Consider the following 19,349-nt stretch of genomic DNA (forward strand, 5'->3'; position numbering starts at 1 on the left):
CTGATCTTAATCTGGTCTGTAATATTCTCTGTCTTTCCCTCCTTCTTAGGGAGACTTAGTTTCTTCTGTCCCCTTCATTGCTTTCTATCCCAAACCACCCAAATGCTCCTTTTCCCAGGAAGTCTGTCTCATCAGTTCTCCTTCACTCTGAGCAAACGGGCTAGGTGAGGGGGTAGAAGGATGGAGTTTTCTTCTAATATCAGGAATTCCTGGATGGTATGGAAATACTCAGCCATATGTTCATCACAGTTCAACTGTCAAGTCTTCTTGGTGTCTTGCTTAGATCTGTTGTCTGAAAATAAAGTTCATTTGTTTGGGGTCTCTCTTAGGTAATTGAAAACTATCAGGAGTTCAGCTGATAGTCACAAAGTCAGCTCTGATGCACAAAAAGATAGTTGTTGAATGAAAAGTTGCACAGAACCCCATTGCTTCACTTTTCCCTCAGCACAAATTTGGATGGAACAGTTGGATTAAGTTACTTTTTGGATAACATCAAAACTAAAGGTGAAGGGAAGTCTAAAACATTATTTTTGATCAGTTGTTGATCTATTTGGCGGTGTGACATTTTTTGCTCTTGTTTGTAAAAAAAGAAAAGAACATCTTAACAATAACTTCTTTCTGAAGAGAGAAAAACCTCAATCCACAGAGACCACATTTGACCTGTGTCTTTCACAAATAAACAAGATGCCACAGTGGTTTTTTGGTGAGCATGGGTATAGTCATAATTAGTAGTAATTAGTGATTATAGCAGCTAACGCTTGTCCAGCTCCTTCATTTCTGGTATTATGTTAAGTACTCTATCCAAATGATCTCATTTACTTCTTACTCTGTATAACTCTGGGGTAGCTACTATTGTTATGCCCCTTTAAAGGATGAAGATCTAAGAATCTGTAAAAGATCCTGGGCTCCAAAGTTGGTCTTGGTTCTGGTGCATTGAACTCAATATTTTCCCTCTCAGCTGAACAGTAAAATGCAGTACTAACCAGCAGAGGTCATAGACCCGCAGGGGCCTTGGGCCTGTGCTGACCAAAAGTTTCCATGGCTTTCGTTGATTTCTCTGAGGCTGGTCATTTCCTTTAAAGCCCATTTGTCCACCATTTTTCATCTCTGTCCTCTGTTCCTTCTGCATTCCAGGAATGTAGTCCTTACTAGCCCAGCTTATCCATAAATAGTTCCTTATCCAATAAATAGTTCCTTCTGTCTGGCTCAACTCTGGACCTTTGAGCCTGCCCAATTGTCTGCTTCCTCTCCTGCAGTGGTTGCCTCCTTACCCTGTGGCCCATGGCCTTCTCCCTCGACCCTGTGGAGGGGATGTGGCTTCATAGCTTTTCCTTTGGTGTCATCACTATGACTCTTTCTAGAATCATGGGCTTGTTGGTTAAGAACAGACTCTGGATTCAGATCTGGGTTCCAATCCTGGCTCCAGGTACTCAGAGCTGAGGGATCTTAGGCAAGTTACTTATTTTCCCTGAACTTCAGGGTTATAAGCATTAAATAGAATAATCCATGTAAAAGATTTATCATAGTGTCTGGCACAGAGAAGGGCTCGATAAATGGTAACTGGAAGCTCTGCTTTTATTTTGGTGGGGGGAATGGTGGGGATTGGGAAAGAGGGTTCACTTGATCTATCCCCTTCTCCACATCTGATGCCTTAGAACCCAGAGAAACTCTCTTTCTAAAGGTATACTCCATGGACTCCTGAGACCAGAATTACTAGTTTCCTTTTAAAAAATATAAATACCTGGGTTCTACCCCAGAACTATTGAATCACAATCCCCTGGATCTAGGAATCAGCACTATATAACAAACATTCAGGATGATCTTTATTCATACTAAATTTTGAGAACCAGAGTATAAATCAGCCCTTGGCTTCAAAACACCTTGCATTTCTGAAGCTTCCAGATTAGGCTGTGTCTTGCCAGGGCACATACTGTATTTTCTGGTTGGCTTTCTGGGCCAGTTATGGATCTTCCTTCCCTTTGCAGGGTCAATGTTATTTCAGGATCCAGGAAGACCTTGGGCATTAGATGAAGGAGAGTGACTGGCTGTAGCCACCAGCCCTTCCTTTCTGCAGGGGTTGGAGGGAGCCCCTCTGGCCCCAGGTTCTTAGGAGCCAAGTTGAGCTGATGACTGCTCCTCTTCAATGGCTCCCATTCCCCTCTTCCTGCCCAGGGGTCAGTTTCAGAGGCTTGGCTTGGGACCCTGATGAATGTAACTAGCCATAGACTCAGAACATATATGTTTTTTCCTCTCCTGGGTTTGTCTCTTTGATATCCAGGGATGAATAGTCCCTTCAGGGACCAGGCCATACTTGGGATGGTCATTAAGGGTCTCTACAGGTTCAGTGACATTTCCTGGAGTTTCATCCCATACATTGGATATGCCTAGATATCAGAGATTCAGGGCTCATCTGTGCCAGAATTGGCCTAACTGCCTCTCTCTGTCCCAGTAATGCCAACTTGGAGACTTCCACAGAGCTCTTCCATAGACTAGATTAAAAAAAAATACATGATAGGGAAGTCCCTGGTGGTCCAGTGGTTAGGACTTGGTGCTTTCACTGTGGTGGCCTGGGTTCAATCCCTGGTTGGGGAACTAAGATCTTGCAAGCTGTGCAGCGCGGCTGAAAAAAAAAATTGATGAAAGCCATCAAGCCTACTCCCCAGGATAATGTATATATACATATTTTATATACATTAATAGGGAGTTTATAAAGTCCCTGAAGTGCTTCCATAGACTCCCTAGTGGTCGGGGGACCTCAACTTACGAACCTCTGCTCTGGTGAAAAGGTTCATCATGTGTCTGGGATTTCAGGAGGTGTCTGCAATCACTGTGGAAGACAAGGGGCCAGATCCCATCTCCAGGATGTTTCTGGGATGCTTTCCTTTGGTCTCAGTGCTCCTTCCTCAGCCCTTTAGTACATACACATCCTGGGGGCCTCTGGCTGGAGTTGGAATCCGGACCCAGGAACTGCTGGCTGCAGTTTAGCCACCACACTCAGGCAGGAGTCTTGGGAAACAGGGAAATCCTTAGTGGGTCTGAGGGCTTTGGGAACCTTGGCTGACACTCATCATAAGCTATCTAAAAGGCATTGAATTGGGACTTCCCTGGTGGTCCAGTGGTTAAGACTCCACACTTCCAATGCAGGGGGTGCGGGTTTGATCCCTGGTTGGGGAACTAAGATCCCACATGCCGCATGGTTAAATAAATGAATGAATGAATGAATGAATAAATGGCATTGAATCTGCTTTACCAAAATGAATGTCTAGGGGAAAACTGTACCGATTATCTGCACCATGATTGTATCTCAAGACTGAAGACCCAGTACAGCTTGTAGCAGCTTGTACTGTTAAACTAAGGCAGAGATTTTACTGAGGCCCCAGCCAGTGCACTTGAGAATTACAGAACATTTAACTAAATTTCAGATAAAGTGCCCAGTGAACTTTAAGAAATAGATATTGCAGAAGGATTCAATTTAATTTTCCACCTAATGAATAATGTTATATAGTTTAGCATATCAGTATTAAAATCAAGATGAGAATATTTGATAAACTGCAACCAAGGAGAGACTGTATCACAGACAGTATAATATGTGAGAGATAATGAAGGAAAATTTGGAAGTGAGGTGGTCACCTCTAAATTCTTTGTTCAGCCAGGCTACTCAGTGAGCTTGAATAATAGCTCTTTTAGAAGAACAAACGTAAATAATGACTTGGAGGGGCCAGAAAAAGGATGCAGAATATTGAGGTGTATAGGCCCCATGTCATCCCCTCCCCCAGGTGGGCTATTGTTGACATTATCACTAGAAAAAATTACCTTTCTTTGCCTGTTTAACCCAGATTTATCACTGCATTGCAATTGGGTGGAGTCTTCTCAAGGTACAGGGCATACTGGCATGAAAAAATAGACCAAAAGCATGTAAATCACATTTGTGATGCCAGGTCGTAGTATTTTCTCCATTAGGACTATCCTCTTTTATCTTGGCCCTATCATAGCCAGGCAAGACAGCAGTTTTATTAAAATAAAGCAGTTTAATATGGATGGATACTTTAAACTCTAGTCAAGAAGGCACATTTACAATTGAGTTCTTCTCTTGCTGAAAGATAAGTTAGATAAGATGTGACAGAGCTGAACTGGAACCTGAAACTGATCAAGTGAATGTCTTAAATGGTGGCATGAAGAATAGGCTTTGAACAAACCATAAGTTGGAGCTGGAGGAAAGGACTCTCAAAGTCCATTAGCCTCTCTGAAATGGAGTAATCTATTATTTATATCTTAATCTGTTAACTTTTTTTTTTTTTTTTAAACAAACAAGCTACCACCAAGGAATGAGCTTTGGGTCTTAGAGTCTCCTAATGAGTAGGGTTCTGATGCTTCCAACTCAGGGAGGGGCTGGTAGGTGAGCAATATGTAAGCAATTGTGAAATGACTCATCAAATCAGTGACATCCTCAAATGCCTGAGAGTTCCTCTCTTGGCAGTTGCTATCTACCCAGACCTCAGGGAAGGAAACAGGCTGGGCATGGGGCAGTGGGAAAGGAGTTCTAGGATTCTGGGCCACTCACTACTCAATTCCTTTTGCCTGTTCCATTTTGCAAAATTATTTTGAGACCATCTATTTCAACTTTGTCATTTTTTAGAAGGCTACTGGGACTTGGAGGTTTAAAGGGTTCATTTAGCAATTTAAACCAGATCTTGGCCTGTATTGGAAGTCTTCTTGACTCTTCCCAGATGCGCTCAGGGTACTGATATCTTATTTAAGAATAAGGAATGGCGTCAGTGCTAAATCCCACTTGTTTCTTGTCTTGCATATTTTCTTTATCTAAAGGTAGAGTAGGAATAAAAGGACTTAGGCCTTGCGCTCTAGAGCCCACAAGCCACAACTAATGAAGCCCATGTGCCTAGAGCCCGTGCTCCGCAACAAGAGAAGCCCCCGCAATGAGAAGCCCGTGCACTGCAACGAAGCGAAGCTCCTGCTTGCTGCAACTAGAGAAAGCCCATGCACAGCAATGAAGACCCAACGCAGCCAAAAATAGATAAATAAATTAAAAAAAAAAAAAAGGCTTAGGCTTGTATTTGAAGCTCAGCTCTGTCACATGTTAGCTGTGTGACACTGGAGTAGTCATTTAACCTCTCTGGACTCAATTTTATCATCTGTGAAATTGAGTTAAAATGTGTAATCCCTGATTGACTGTGAGGATTAAACAAGTATGAATGTGAAAGGCCCAGGTACAGCACTCATCAATCCTGGTCTTCTCTGCTAAACTAACCCCATCTGACCTGTGAGGCCTCAGTGAGTATTCTCTCCAGCAAGTTCTTTTTCCCTTCCAGTCTTGGTTTCTCATATTTAAAACGAGGGCTTTGGACTAGATAATACTTAAAGTCCCTCCCGGTAGTAAGAGGGACTTACAACTTGCTTCAGGCTCCAGCTGGTTAGCTTCTATTGCTGTGTCCCTAAGGTCTCCTTTTTTTACTAAGATCAAAATTGGCAGATGAGCTTTCTAAAATACAGAGATTCTTTACATCCATGCCCTTAACTGTTAAGTAAGTTTTAAAAGAAGTCTTCATCTGCCCCAGTTTATGCTGATTCTGGACCCATGGTGGGGAGCAAAGGGCATAGCTGAATCTAGGGGTTTAAGTGACATCATTAGAACTTTCCTTTTCCATCTCCTAGTTCTGCTTTCCTGTGTTGACTCTCTCCAGGGAGCAACAAAAATAGCCATGGGCCTCAGAGAGAGAGACAGGACAGTCCTTTTCCTTGACATTCCTGCCCAAGTATAGAAAGGACCCTGAGTCTTCTGCTTAGGTCACATACTCATCTCTGGACTAATCACTGTATCTCTTAGGAGGAGACGTACTCTGGCCATTTTGAGGAACAGGACCATCTTGAGGCGAGATGGGTGGAGGGCCACAGGACTGATGGCCCCGCCAGAATTACACAGAACAGGGAAGAGCAAGTTGCAAAACAACAGATATTTACCACTCACATGGACTGCACAAATCATTCCAAAATGCTGGTAGCTCCCTTAGCCCTGTGCCATTGTCATGGGATCTAAGACTAAAACGGAGGCAGACAATCCTGGGCTTCTGGCAGCTACAGGTTGAAAGTTGACACAACCCACTGCCCCGACCCCCAGCCTGTACTGTTTGCCTTGATTGGAGGAAAAACTATCATATTCAAATTGAATAGTTTCTCACTAAGGACCTTTTGCAGAAACTTCTCCAGAAGCTGTAGGATGCACTCTTACAACACTGGCTAGAGTTGCTAGGGTCCTGAGGCACCTCCATGTCCTGGCTCACTAGTAGACCACCAGCTCTGCTGCTCTTTCATTGGCTGCTCTTTCATTGCTGCTCTTTCATTGGCTGCTCTTTCGGGGGTAGGAGGCCGGGACCAGGGCAGAGGAAGGGGCTTTGGGAGTTGCCTGAAAAGCCAGTTGAGCAGATGGATTCTTTTTTGTGTGTGTGTGTGTATTGATTCCTTCTTTTCTTCCTTCCTTCCTTCCTTATTTCCTTCCTTCCTTCCTCCCTTCCTCCCTTCCTTCCTTCCTTTTTTTAACATCTTTATTGGAGTATAATTGCTTTACAATGTTGTGTTAGTTTCTGCTGTATAACACAGCGAATCAGCTATAAAATGTTCATGACAGAGCAAGGGGAGGAAATAGGTAAAATACTAAAATGTGATCCCTCCAGCTTGTCAGGCATTAGGGAAGAGACCCAAGATTTTGGAGAAAGGCCCCAATAGGCACCCCTATCTGAATACCCCACCTGAGAAGCTGTTAGTGTATGTCTCATGTGAATGAGTAAAAGGCACCCTCTGCAGGTGGAAGCTTTTAGCCCACACTCACCCCTGAGTCTGGGGCTCATGTAGGTCACAAATGTGCAACCTTACAGGATGGGGACCCTGTTTCTTACCAGACCATGAGGTTCTCTAGAACAGATGCTATTTTCTTTGGTTCTCTGACATGTACCCAATAAAATTCAGTGTACCTGGAACATAATAGGATCCCAATAAAATTTTGTTTTTTCTCCACTCACAGTGAAACATTTATTGGGTTTCTATTATGTGCCTGGTATCATGCTAGAGGTTGATGGTATGTATTTACATTTTAGACAATTCCAAAAAATGCCTGAGAGAGATAAGAGTGGAGCTCAAGTATAACATTTCCTCACAGTATCAGTCATAGGGATCTGTACCTGTTAGAAAAACTATGAATCCTGCCACAAGTGGAACAGCAAAGAACAGCATGTCCTACAGTAGGTCTGAGGGTATAATAGCATACTAAATTCCATTGTTATTTATAATAACAAATGTTTTTTGTTAGTTTTACTTTTAGTTTCTAATTTCTTCTTTTTTAATGTATTGGAGTATAATTGCTTTACAATGGTGTATTAGTTTCTGCTTTATAACAAAGTGAATCAGTTATACATATACATATGTTCCCATATCCCTTCCCTCTTGCGTCTCCCTCCCTCCCACCCTCCCTATCCCACCCCTCTAGGTGGTCACAAACCACCTAGCTGATCTCCCTGTGCTATGCGGCTGCTTCCTACTAGCTATGTATTTTACGTTTGGTAGTGTATATATGTCCATGCTACGCTCTCACTTTGTCACGGCTTACCTTTCCCCCTCCCCATATCCTGAAGTCCATGCTCTAGTAGGTCTGTGTTTTTATTCCCGTCTTACCCCTAGGTTCTTCATGACCTTTTTTTTTTTTTCTTAGATTCCATATATATGTGTTAGCATACGGTATTTTTCTCTTTCTGACTTACTTCACTCTGTATGACACTCTAGGTCCATCCACCTCACTACAAACAACTCAATTTCGTTTCTTTTTATGGCTGAGTAATATTCCATTGTATATATGTGCCACATCTTCTTTATCCATTCATCTGTTGATGGACACTTAGGTTGCTTCCATGTCCTGGCTATTGTAAATAGAGCTGCAGTGAACATTTTGGTACATGACTCTTTTTGAATTATGGTTTACTCAGGGTATATGCCCAGTAGTGGGATTGCTGGCTCGTATGGTAGTTCTATTTGTAGTTTTATAAGGAACCTCCATAATGTTCTCCATAGTGGTTGTATCAATTTACATTCCCACCAACAGTGCAAGAGGGTTCCTTTTCTCCACACCCTCTCCAGCATTTATTGTTTGTAGATTTTTTGATGATGGCCATTCTGACTGGTGTGAGGTGATACCTCATTGTAGTTTTGATTTGCATTTCTATGAGCACAGTATCTGTTATGGATCGGAATTAGTGGAACATAAAAATGTTCATATTTTCCCACATAACATTCCAGATTATCAATCTTTGCTAACAAACAAGGTGATAAAGGCTATTGGGGTTTTCCATACCTTTTCTATGAAGTGTCTATTTTTAGGGGGATTATTATCTTTGGCCACCAGATGGCAGCATTTGAACAATAAAGTCTTAATTTGTCCTTTTTTTGCGGCGGGGGGGAGGGGGAAGAAGTTTTATGTAACTCTTTTATATTTTAGAATCAGTGTTTTAAAATAAAATATAGAGGGGTTTTAAAAATAAGGTTTATGTGTGTTTAACTGATCTCCTAATTAAGATAGAAGTTTGACAGAAAACCAGGGTGTAGGTAAGAATATAAAACACACATGATTGATAGAGGAGGTCATTTGGCTTGGAGATTAAATAGACTCTAAAATTGGTTAGAGCCATGGTTGAGGTCTGATTCTGGCACTTAACAGTGGAGGGTCTTGGACATGTCAAGTGCATGGTAGGCATTGAAAAATATGCTATCTCGTTTCCTCCCATTTCTTAAGTTGACCCCAAGGTTAGTAACTCTTGTTCCCATCACAGGTATACCCGGAAGCAGCACTGGGAACAGACATTTCTGCTGGGCATGTCTTTGAAAAGTGGCATCATTTTTACATTGACTTAATTGTTAATTCTCTGGTGGTTCGATATTAGAGGAAGTACTGTCAAAGTGAGATGGTGATCCACAGAGAAGGTAAAGGGCTGTGTGTGCATTTTTCATGGGCCAGTTTCCCCCAAAGCCTCTTTCTGATAAAAGAACCTAGCTTCACCTCTGTCCTCCAGCTCTTTCAATTCTTCTCTCTTCTAAACAGGCAGAATAAGCCCCAACCTCAGATAGTACCAGAATATTAGAGCTGGAAAGAACTTTACAAACCAGAGCCCCTGACAGTTTGAAGGAGTCACACAGGTTCTGAGAGGTGAAAACTATGGAGTCTCTCACCGTACATACATTTTCATACACATCAATTATCTATCGATTTCTTAGGGCAGAGGTTCTCAGCTGTTGTGCGTGTGTGTGTGTATGTACATCCCTTTGACCCTGATTATTTTGAACCATCTGGTAGGGCATTTTTCCAAACCACATACAGAAATTAACTCTGCTATCAATGGGAAAACATCTAATACTGTGTTTTGCGGGCAGACAAATGTTTAAACTCTTGCCTCAAGAGTCTGTTAAAATTCTTTAGTCTATTAGCCTCTGATATCCCATTGAGTCATCTGGGATACAGAAGTGATTGTTTCAACACGAGTGACAAAGTTAAGTCTTTATTAAACACCAAGAACGCTTATATTCCCAAACTCATGGTGGGAGAATATATACTAAAATGTTAATTAGTGGTTTTTTCTGGATGGTGAGAATGTGGGTAACATAAATTTCATTATGTTATGAATATTTCTAATTAGCTACAGTGAATATGTTTTTGGGAATGTGAGAAAAACCAAGTTTTATTTTAAAAAAGTAATAGGTCACTAGGCAATGCAATCAACATTCAATTAATTTATATTAATAACTGATAAAGCCAAAAATGGCTAATAATTTTAACAAGTCATATCACTTCTCCAGTCCTCTATAGATGGAAAGACATCCTGCAAGTCCAAATTCCAAGCCTTTAACAGGTCCAATTGGGCCTGAGAATGACACAGATGAAGGTAATTCATGTTCTGGATGATTTCCCTATCACTAGATTAGAAGACTAGATTTTCTCTGTTTGCCCACAACCTCAATCTCTGTTTCTTTCACAGAGATATCAACTACATTTTGTTCAAAATTGTTGTACACAGCAACTTCCTATTTGTATTTACAAATGTCTTTCAGCAGCCATTGAAGTCCCATGATTTCCCTTGTGTTATGTTGATGTGGCATGTTATATTAGGTTTCCAAATATTGAACCATCCTTGAGTTCTGGGAATGAACCCTCTTGGTTCCTGAGGGCTACTTTTTCAGTGTTCACTTGGACTCCAGGAAACATTTTTGATGGGGTGGGAATGGGAGATAAAGTTTTTAGGTTAGTTCACGTGTGAGTGCTTTGTGGCCTGGAAGCCAAACTTCAGACATAAAGATCAGGAGAAGTGGAGGAGCAAATAGGACCTGAAAATCAGGAGGAGAATGGTCAGGACTTTGGCTTCAGATATCCTTTGTGGTAGAGAATTCAAGTAATGAGAGAAGTGGAGAGGCAACAAAAAGAAGTCAGAGAAGCTAAACCAAACTACACAGTGAAAAGGGAGGAAGAGAAAGAATATACAGGAGGTGAACATTTGGAGAAGACCTTGAGTCATTTGGGAAGTGGGAACTTTTTTGAGTGGTCGGGAGAATTAGGGAAGGGAGGAGGAGATTTTGGAGAAACGTTACTCTCCCTGATGTGACCTGGATCCCCTTTAATAATTTTTGAGAGTTGAAAGCAAAGATTATATACGTTATCTTTTTTGGGGGGGAAATTTTGATTTCTGTTGTTTTCTTTCCATTTCTCATATCTTGCATTTTGTGTTTCTTCCTTTTTTCTTGATCGCATTTGCTGAATGTTTGCTTATATTATAAAGTGATATTTTTCAGAAAAGTAGTTCTTGCATTTGTTAGTTACTTTCATGATTGAACTTTTTAAATAATGAAAATATTTACTGCTATGAATTGATTGCTGGATTGGATCTGAGACTTAGGATTGGATCTGAGACTTATGGAGACTGCCTTGGCTGTTGATAACAAGGAAATATTTAATCTAATTTTAAGACCTGAACCATCAGATTTCCTTGTGTCCATTGAGAAGGCATATGTTCAAGATGCTAAAGTGGAAGTGGTACGTTTATCCCTAGAATAAGACTTTGTTCCTTGTACATGTCACATTTCTTATGAGTATTTTCTTATAAATGAGTAGTTGTATTCGGGTGCTCTCATCTCCTTTCTCCTTACCTGTATCACAGCAACGAAACAATATGACCTAGGCAAGGATCTGCCATTAGTCTTTTATACTTTACTGTGATTTTAAACCCCAGTATTCTCTCCTTCAGATAGGAATTTGCATTTCAGTTCTATTTGTACAACAAAAAATTTTGTCCCCAGTTAAAGGATTTTTAATTTTAATGAAGTGCAACTTATTATTCATTCCCCCCCCACTCCCCCTGCCCCAACTCCTGTTGTAAAGTCATCATCAAACCCATTGTCACCTAGATTTTCTCCCATGTTATCTTCCTGGAGTTTTAGTTTTGTATCTTATATTTAGGTCTATGATCCAGTTTGATTTAATTTTTGTGACAGGTGTAAGGTCTGTGTCTAGATTCATTTTTTTTTTTTTTGGTGAATGTCCTGTTACAAGATTTTTTTAAAAATTATTTATTTATTTATTTATTTATTGGCTGCATTGGGTCTGTTGCTGCGCGTGGCTTTCTCTAGTTGCGGTGAGCGGGGGCTACTCTTCGTTGCGGTGCTGCGTGGGCTTCTCATTGTGACGGCTTCTCTTGTTGTGGAGCTTGGGCTCTAGGCGTGTGGGCTTCAGTGGTTGTGGCATGCAGGCTCAGTAGTTGTGGCAGGTGGGATCTAGAGTGCAGGCTCAGTAGTTGTGGTGCACGGGCTTAGTTGCTCCGCGGCATGTGGGATCTTCCCGGACCAGGGCTCGAACCCATGTCTCCTGCATTGGCAGGTGGATTCTTAACCACTGCACCACCAGGGAAGCCCCTGTTAAAAGGTTTAAAGCATTATCTGATGGGGAAATTTTTTAATATAAAACAAGCATCTCTTTCCTCCCCTCCCAATGTCCCACTTCTCTGATAATGAGAATCTATAATTAGAAGAAATTTCAAGGGAAAAGAATACAACTGCTAGCAGCAAGCCATGGAAATTAGGGAGACTAGAGTGAGAAACCTCCACTCCCCCTCCAGCTGTTTGTTTTTCTTCCTCTGACAGTTGGTGGGGTGGGGTTTGGAAGCCACTGCCTTCCTGGGCTCAGTGTGCACAAACATTTCTAACTCCAGCATAACCTTCAGCAGAGGCCCCTCACCTCTTGCCTGTGCCTGTCTGCCAGTTCACAGGTGCCATAGAATGGAAGCAGTGTTCAGAAAACCACGCATTTGCCTCCGTATCGCTGTCCCAAGCTCACTTCAAGATTTTGGGGAAAATGAGCAAGGGCAGCCACCACCCATGTTAAGTGTAAAAAGTCAGTCCTTTGTAGAAGGCATGATTGAATTGTCACAATTTGGAAAGAACTTGTCACAGTGTGTGATCTGCCCAGAGGCACTCTCCAAAACACCGCAAAATCCTCCAGGAATCCTTTTTGAAACTGCAGTTTGCCAGGCTGACCTGCTGAGCATACTGTTCTGTAAAGGCAGAGCTTGTTTTCCAGTTACTGGTGGTGGGAGGAATACCAGAGTGGAGTCTACTTTTTGAGAAAGAGATGACAACTCATTTGTGAAAGGAGATGGGCATAGGGAGCGTTAGGCTGCCCAGGTGTGTGGGAGAGCAGTGAGGACAGGCATGTCTTTGGGGACAAAAGGAATTCTCAAGCTGGGTTTGCCCTGAGAAATAGAAACTGGTCTCTTCAAGATAAGATTTTTCCCCTCCTCTGGGGCCTGGAAATATGGTCTGCTGGGTATAGAGGGAGGCACTAAATAAACAGCACTGAGGCTCCTTTTGTGACAGTCACCAACCTTGGCAGCAATGCCATAAGGTAGGTGGGTTCAGTTTCACTTTGCTTGAGGAATTTAGTTTCAATTTGCTTGAGTGGTTCTGGGAATTCCCTGGCAGTCCAGTGGTTAGGACGCTGTGCTTTCACTACTGTGGCCTGGGTTTAATCTCTTGTCGGGAGGAACTAAGATCTCGCAAGCCGTGCAGCGCAGCCAAAAAACAAAACAAGAAAAAAACTCAGAATGGTTCTGTCCCAGACCAAGGTAGTGGGTGGAGAATAGGGAATTAGAAGCTAGAACTCTTCCCTTATGTCCAGGTGCCTCCTCGCGTATTCACACAGAACATCTCCCTTAAACCGGTTACTGAGCCGTATCGTTCAGTCAAAGTATGTTAGAAGGCAAGTTGAGAATGACCAAGCCTGGCTGAGCTGAAAGCAATGAGTGTGAAGGCTGGGGCATCTTATTTGAACAACCTGACTTCTTCCCTCAGTCCCCTTCATAAAAGCATGTGCTTCCCATCTCCATCCTTCCCTTCTAACCCTGTGAACAGAGAAAGGTGAAAGTATAGCTGAAAAATGACTTACTCCAGTAAAACCTCTGCTGCTACTGAGCAAGGGGAGGTGGAAAGGGCAGAGTAGAGAGACCCAGCATGTTTGGCTGTTTGGATCCTCCCTGCTCTGGCTGGCTTTTCGGAGTCTCAGTTTCCTTTATGGTAAAATCAGGTGTTAAAACAGTGAGAAGTAAGTGAAATAAAGTATCTAAAGTGTCCAGTACAGGGCCTGGCCCCGTGGATTTAAATTTCCTTTTCTTCCCCCCAGCGACGAGGTGGAATGGACGGGCCTGCCTGGAAGTAGGTACCAGGCAGGTGTGGACCAAGTCCCCCAGGAGGAGGCGGAGGAGAGTGGGCGGGATAGGGGCCCGGGGCTGCGCCTCAGCCCATGTGAAGCTCTTGCCCACTTCCTCCCTCCCCTCTCCTCCCATGGAGATGGGCTGAGATAGCAGAGCCACATCTTTGCACTGAGTCAGGGGAAGGAGCCGAGCCAGGATCCTCACCATGAGAACGCCCCTGGGGCTCTGAGGCATCCTTGGCTTGTTGGTGTAGGCCAGAGGCTGCCCATAGGGGCTCAAGCCAGAGGAGGTGGGGAACGGAGGAGACCGTGACCAGGAGGGAGTCCTGGGTCCCAGATGGCTGGGGTTAGAGGAGGGTAAGCTCCAAGCCCTCCCCCAGGCTCCCGCTGGAGACTTTGAGGTCCCCTCACCCCCTTGCCAGGGTTTGGTGTTGGGGACGACCTGGGGTAGGAGTTGCCAGGGTGGTGGTAGTGGTGGTGGTGTGGGCACCTTCCTGGGGTTTGGAGTCATGGAGGGCTCAGAGAGGTCTTCTCAGAGAGCAGGAGCTGCTTGCTCATCGCAGGGACCCGGGCTTTGCAAGATCTGGACAACGAAGACTACACCTGCTGGCCGCTGCTCCGCCTGGATGGACCAGGGCATCATGCTGGACTGCGGGGAGTGAGTGCAGCTTGCTGGGAAACCCACCAGGGCTGGACTTGGATGACCAAACGCTGGGCAGTGAGGAAGGGGCCCCATAATATCCTCGGCGCTCCAGGGCCGCCAGTCTAAAAGTGATTTTAACATCACCTCTTGGCAAAATACCTGTACCTTTTCTATCCTCAATGACCAGTACTGATTTTTCTTAGTCTCTTGTGTTAACCAAAACAACCCACATCCTAGTCGCTGGGTTCAAATGCCAGATCTACCACTTAGCAGCTGTGTGACACTGGCAAGTTGTTTAACTTCTCTGATCCTCAGATTTCTCACCTGTAAAATAGAGACACAATAGGTCTACCTTGTAGGATTGCTGTAAAATAATGACAGTTAAACACTTGGTACATTGTCACTAAATAACTATGATGATTATGGCAAATAGTTGCCTTCTAAGGAAACTTTCTTGTAGATTTGGTCTAATCTATTCATTGGAATTCTTGGTTTCTTTTCTGATGTAAGGAACTATACAACATGCAGGTTCTCTCTGCTCTCCTGCCCTTTCCACCTCCCTTGCTCAGTGGCAGCCGGCTTAGGTGAGCAGGTTAAGAAAAGATTCATTTTGGTAGATGCCAAATATATCTTAGGACCAAGTAAACATTCTTGACAAAAGAAGTCACTTTTAATTCAAAAGAATTTTGAGAAAGGAAATAATTTAGCTCCTCCTCCAAAGATAGGAGCTAGCAGGGTAGTTTCTATATTAATTAATAAACTTTTATGTTTTTAAAGTGGAAAAATAATCTGACACATGACAATTTTAGGTGAATTCACTTCACAATTGTTTGGAGCAACAGTCAACTTCAAGATTAAACTTTCAGTCACTTGGCCAGGTACGGATTAACACTCCAACTCATTTGTGGTGACTAAGGAAAGTAAACATTTTGTATAATTGTAAACACCTATCATTATCATGGTATCCACCTTCTGGGTCCTTTCCTCCTGTTTTCTGTGTATTCTATCCCTACAAAACCTGTGAGGTTTTAAACCAATGTGACTAATAGCAAGGACAGTAAACAGGGCATCCTCTCTCCTTCTGTGGCTCATTTTTTCCTGGATGGGGCTACTCTATACACATAGTATAATTGTGTTTTTCACCTTATCTACTCCTTTAAAATCTGAGGAGGAGTTATCAAAATGAAAAGCAAAAGACCTTTGAAGATGAATGATGCAGGCAGATACTTTGGACTTTGTACTGTAATTAAAATTGTTTCTGAATTGCTTTTTAGTTTCTCATCACTGTATTCATATGGCTTCTGTTTCTTGAGAGAAAAAGCTAATTTTTGTCTTTTTAACAGAATTACCTAATTGCACAGTCCTTTTCAACTGTACAAAAGCCCACATTAACAATAAGCCAAGGGAAATAATTATGACTCGCAGACTGGGAAGAGGTAAATGATCTGATATGTATTTCTTGTGCTTGAGGAATTTAACTTGACATCAACAGAAAGAGCATTTTTCTGAAGAAAAAAATCTTCTAACTTAATTCACAGTGTACTTAGCTATAGACAGTTCTATTGACAGAATTTGTTTAATATTTTTCTGATTCATTTGATGCTTAACAAAGGACTTTAGCTCTTGCCTCTCAATTCATTGTTGTATGGTTGTTTAATCTTAATTTTTATTGACTGGTGGGATATATAAAATAATGATAGTGAGAGATTTTAGTATGTATATATCAAAATTGGACATCTCCAGGAGGCAAAGAATAAGTAAGGATATAAAGGAATTGAATGCTACAATAAGTAAATATGTGTGTGTGTGTGCGCGTGCGTGAACACGTGAGCACCCAGGTGTGCACTCATGTATAGAGGAGAAAGACTCACATCCTTTGAATAGAGAAAAGATATACTCCCCCCATATGTTCATGGAACATTTAAAATAGTTGATCCCATATTTGACAACAAAGAAAATTTTGATACATCTTTGTGTTGTTTCATTTTGTGCAACAATCGTGTATTACATTTATAATGCAAAAAAACACCAAAATAAAAACAAAATTAAAAAAATGTGTTTGTTCTATTTCTAATGTCTAGAACAATGTTTGGCACATATTAGGTACTCAATAAATGTTGGCTGCATAAATAAGCAAATGGCTTTTAACATTCGTTGAATACCTACTATGTACTAGGCACCAAATATCAGGCATTGCCTTTTGGCTGTGTGGCCTAAACCCATTTGAGTTAAAAGGATTTGGGTATATCACAGAACAAACCATGTGCACTCAAACATAACTAAAAGATCACAAGTCTGCAGTTATTCCTTTAGCCCACACCAGGGGCTCTATTTGTTCTCCAACTGCATCTGCTGAGGTGGTTTACTTTCTATCTTTGATATACAGGTATACATTTCCCACACTTCATGTAATAATTTTACAGAGTGAGGGAGGTGTGATAAGGGCACATGGAGTAGGGAAAGCTCTCTGATACTGAAGATGCTGACTGCATTAGGTAACTCTGACATCCTCTCCAGCTTTACCAAGAATAATTCTTCCATCTCCAGTCACACTGGCTATGTTATCTGTTTACTTATGATCATTTTTTACTTGTTATCTGGAAATAGGTTCTTTTTTCTTTCATTTAAAAATGCTTCTTTTCAAAATATTGGCTTAGTTGAACGGGCTGAGTTTCTGCTGTAATTGCTGACTTAATTAATTGTAATAGGCACACCCTACTGAAGTACTGCTCACCATAACAAGCACTTTTTTTTTTTTTCCAATACGCGGGCCTCTCACTGTTGTGGCCTCTCCCGTTGCGGAGCACAGGCTCCAGACGCGCAGGCTCAGCGGCCATGGCTCACGGGCCCAGCCACTCTGTGGCATGTGGGATCTTCCCGGACCGGGGCACGAACCCGCGTCCCCTGCATCGGCAGACGGACTCTCAACCATTGCACCACCAGGAAAGCCCCAACAAGCACTTATTTTTAAAGACATTTTCAATCAAGGAAAATGAAGAGCCCGTAACTGGATTAGGCTATTCACTGTTTTTTTATTAGACGTTTGCTTACAGTTTGGAAATGTTTGCTGCCCATAAGCAAAATTAGCATCAGTATTAAAGGTAGTACCTTTTTCTACCCAATAATGTGTTGTGCATCTTCTTTAATAGTAGGCAGAATAGTAGGGTGTCTGTGTGTTTTTTCTCTTTTTTGTTTTTTAAAAATGATCAGTTATTGAGAGCTTGGTATGTGTTGGGCACTGAACAAAGCTCTTTAAGTAAATTATTTTAATCCTCACAACAATCTTATTAATTAGGTGTGATGAAGAAACCAAGGCTAAGTGAAGATAAATAATAAAACTAATGACAGAAATTCACTCTGGCTTCAAAGCCCATGCTTTTAACCACTGTGCTATACTTCTCCTGTCTATTGCACGGTCATATTCTGGAACTTGCCTTCTTCTAGAACACCTCCATTTTAGAAGACTCAAGTAAAACTCAAGTATCCTAATCCCAGCCCTCAGTTTTTTCATAGTTTCATTTCTACTATCTCTGTTTTTCAGCATCAAGATTTCCAGTCCCTTGCTCTTTCCACTTCCTCCCAGTTTATCGGTCCCATCTTGGGCTTTGTTTCTTCTCCATGAACCCTCATGTTTGATCACCTAAAATATTCTCCCACAAATACCCCTTTTATTTTTATCCTACTGCTCATCCCACTCTACTGTATCCCAACCCTAGATCAGTGCCACAATTTGCTTCCTTTACTCCTATCTTCAGATTAGTTAATCAATGTTGGAAAAAAATATCAGTAGATCTTGCAATAAACCTTGCAGATTGGCACCCCCCCACATCTATGGCCTTGAACCCTTGTTGGGCTCTCAGCACTCTCCTTTCATTCTGTTGATTGGCTGTTGTCAGGTTCCTCCTTCATTGTCTTCAATAAATATTCGATGTCACTACCACTGTCCTTAGGTTCTCACTTACCTTACTCTTAGCTGACTATGTTTTCTCCTACTTGATCAAAAAACTGAGGCCAGTAAGAATTATCTTGCTCACTTTCCATCCCCCTCACTACCGCTCGTCTACATGCATACAATTCCTGACTTCTTTCCACAGGATAAGGGGATCCCTCTTCCTGTTCAAATCCAACTCCTCACCTTGACCTCAGGTCTAAGATGGAAGCATCTGCACTCTGGGCAGTAGGATGTAGAGTCAAGGACCCAAACATACTGTTTCTTAAGAAAATTCCTGGACCCTCCTTCATGACCCTTCTCTATAACTCCATGGCCAGCATTCATTCACATGCCATAGGTGACTAAGCTCTAGGGAGGTTGTGAAATATAATCTTTATTTTGTGTAACTACACGCCTAATTAAATAATAAAATTTTATTATTATAGAAGCAGCACAGAATGAGAATTGGAGATATTGAACAGTCTCTGTCAATGTTCCTTTGCACGTGAAAAAAATTGGGTTACCTCTCTTTTTGTTCTTGACATATTTGTTACTTATTTTGCAAATACTTAACAAATTTAGACCTTTTAACTTTGTTTATGGTGTCTCTCATCATACAGAGGTTTAAAATTATGTAGCCAAATCAGGCATTCTTTCTTTTTTCTTCATTGTTTCTAAATTTTATATTTTGCATAAGTAGGCCTTCCTCATCCATATGTTCTCATATTTTCTTTTGGTACTTTTATACTTTTGTTTTTGACTTTAGGTCTTTATTACATTGGCATTTATTTTGTGGTATAGTGTGGGTAGGGATCCATGTTTATTTTTTCAATTTTTAGCTAAATACTACAACTCACTTATTAAACAAGGCTTCATTTCTTATTCACTTGAAATGCCACATTTATGGTGAGCTAAATTTTAATACACACGTGAGTCTATTATGGACTCCCTATTCCACTACTCTTGAGCTGTTTGTTACTAAACTCATACCACAATTTTCATTAATATTATTTTGTAGAATTTCTTTATTC

General features: G+C 41.7%; 1 protein-coding gene across 1 annotated transcript in view; it reads left to right on the forward strand.

The window, feature by feature from the left end:
• The window catches only part of APTX (aprataxin), a 29,606-nt gene extending 18,763 nt beyond the window's left edge, over positions 1-10,843 (forward strand). Inside the window, exon 9 of the mRNA XM_033437761.2 lies at positions 8,829-10,843. The gene's annotated coding sequence lies outside the window, so the exon portion shown is untranslated. The remainder of the gene's footprint in view (positions 1-8,828) is intronic.
• Positions 10,844-19,349: the final 8,506 nt, after the last annotated feature.

Source organism: Orcinus orca, chromosome 6 (genome assembly GCF_937001465.1).
Source record: "Orcinus orca chromosome 6, mOrcOrc1.1, whole genome shotgun sequence".
Taxonomy (NCBI): domain Eukaryota; kingdom Metazoa; phylum Chordata; class Mammalia; order Artiodactyla; family Delphinidae; genus Orcinus; species Orcinus orca.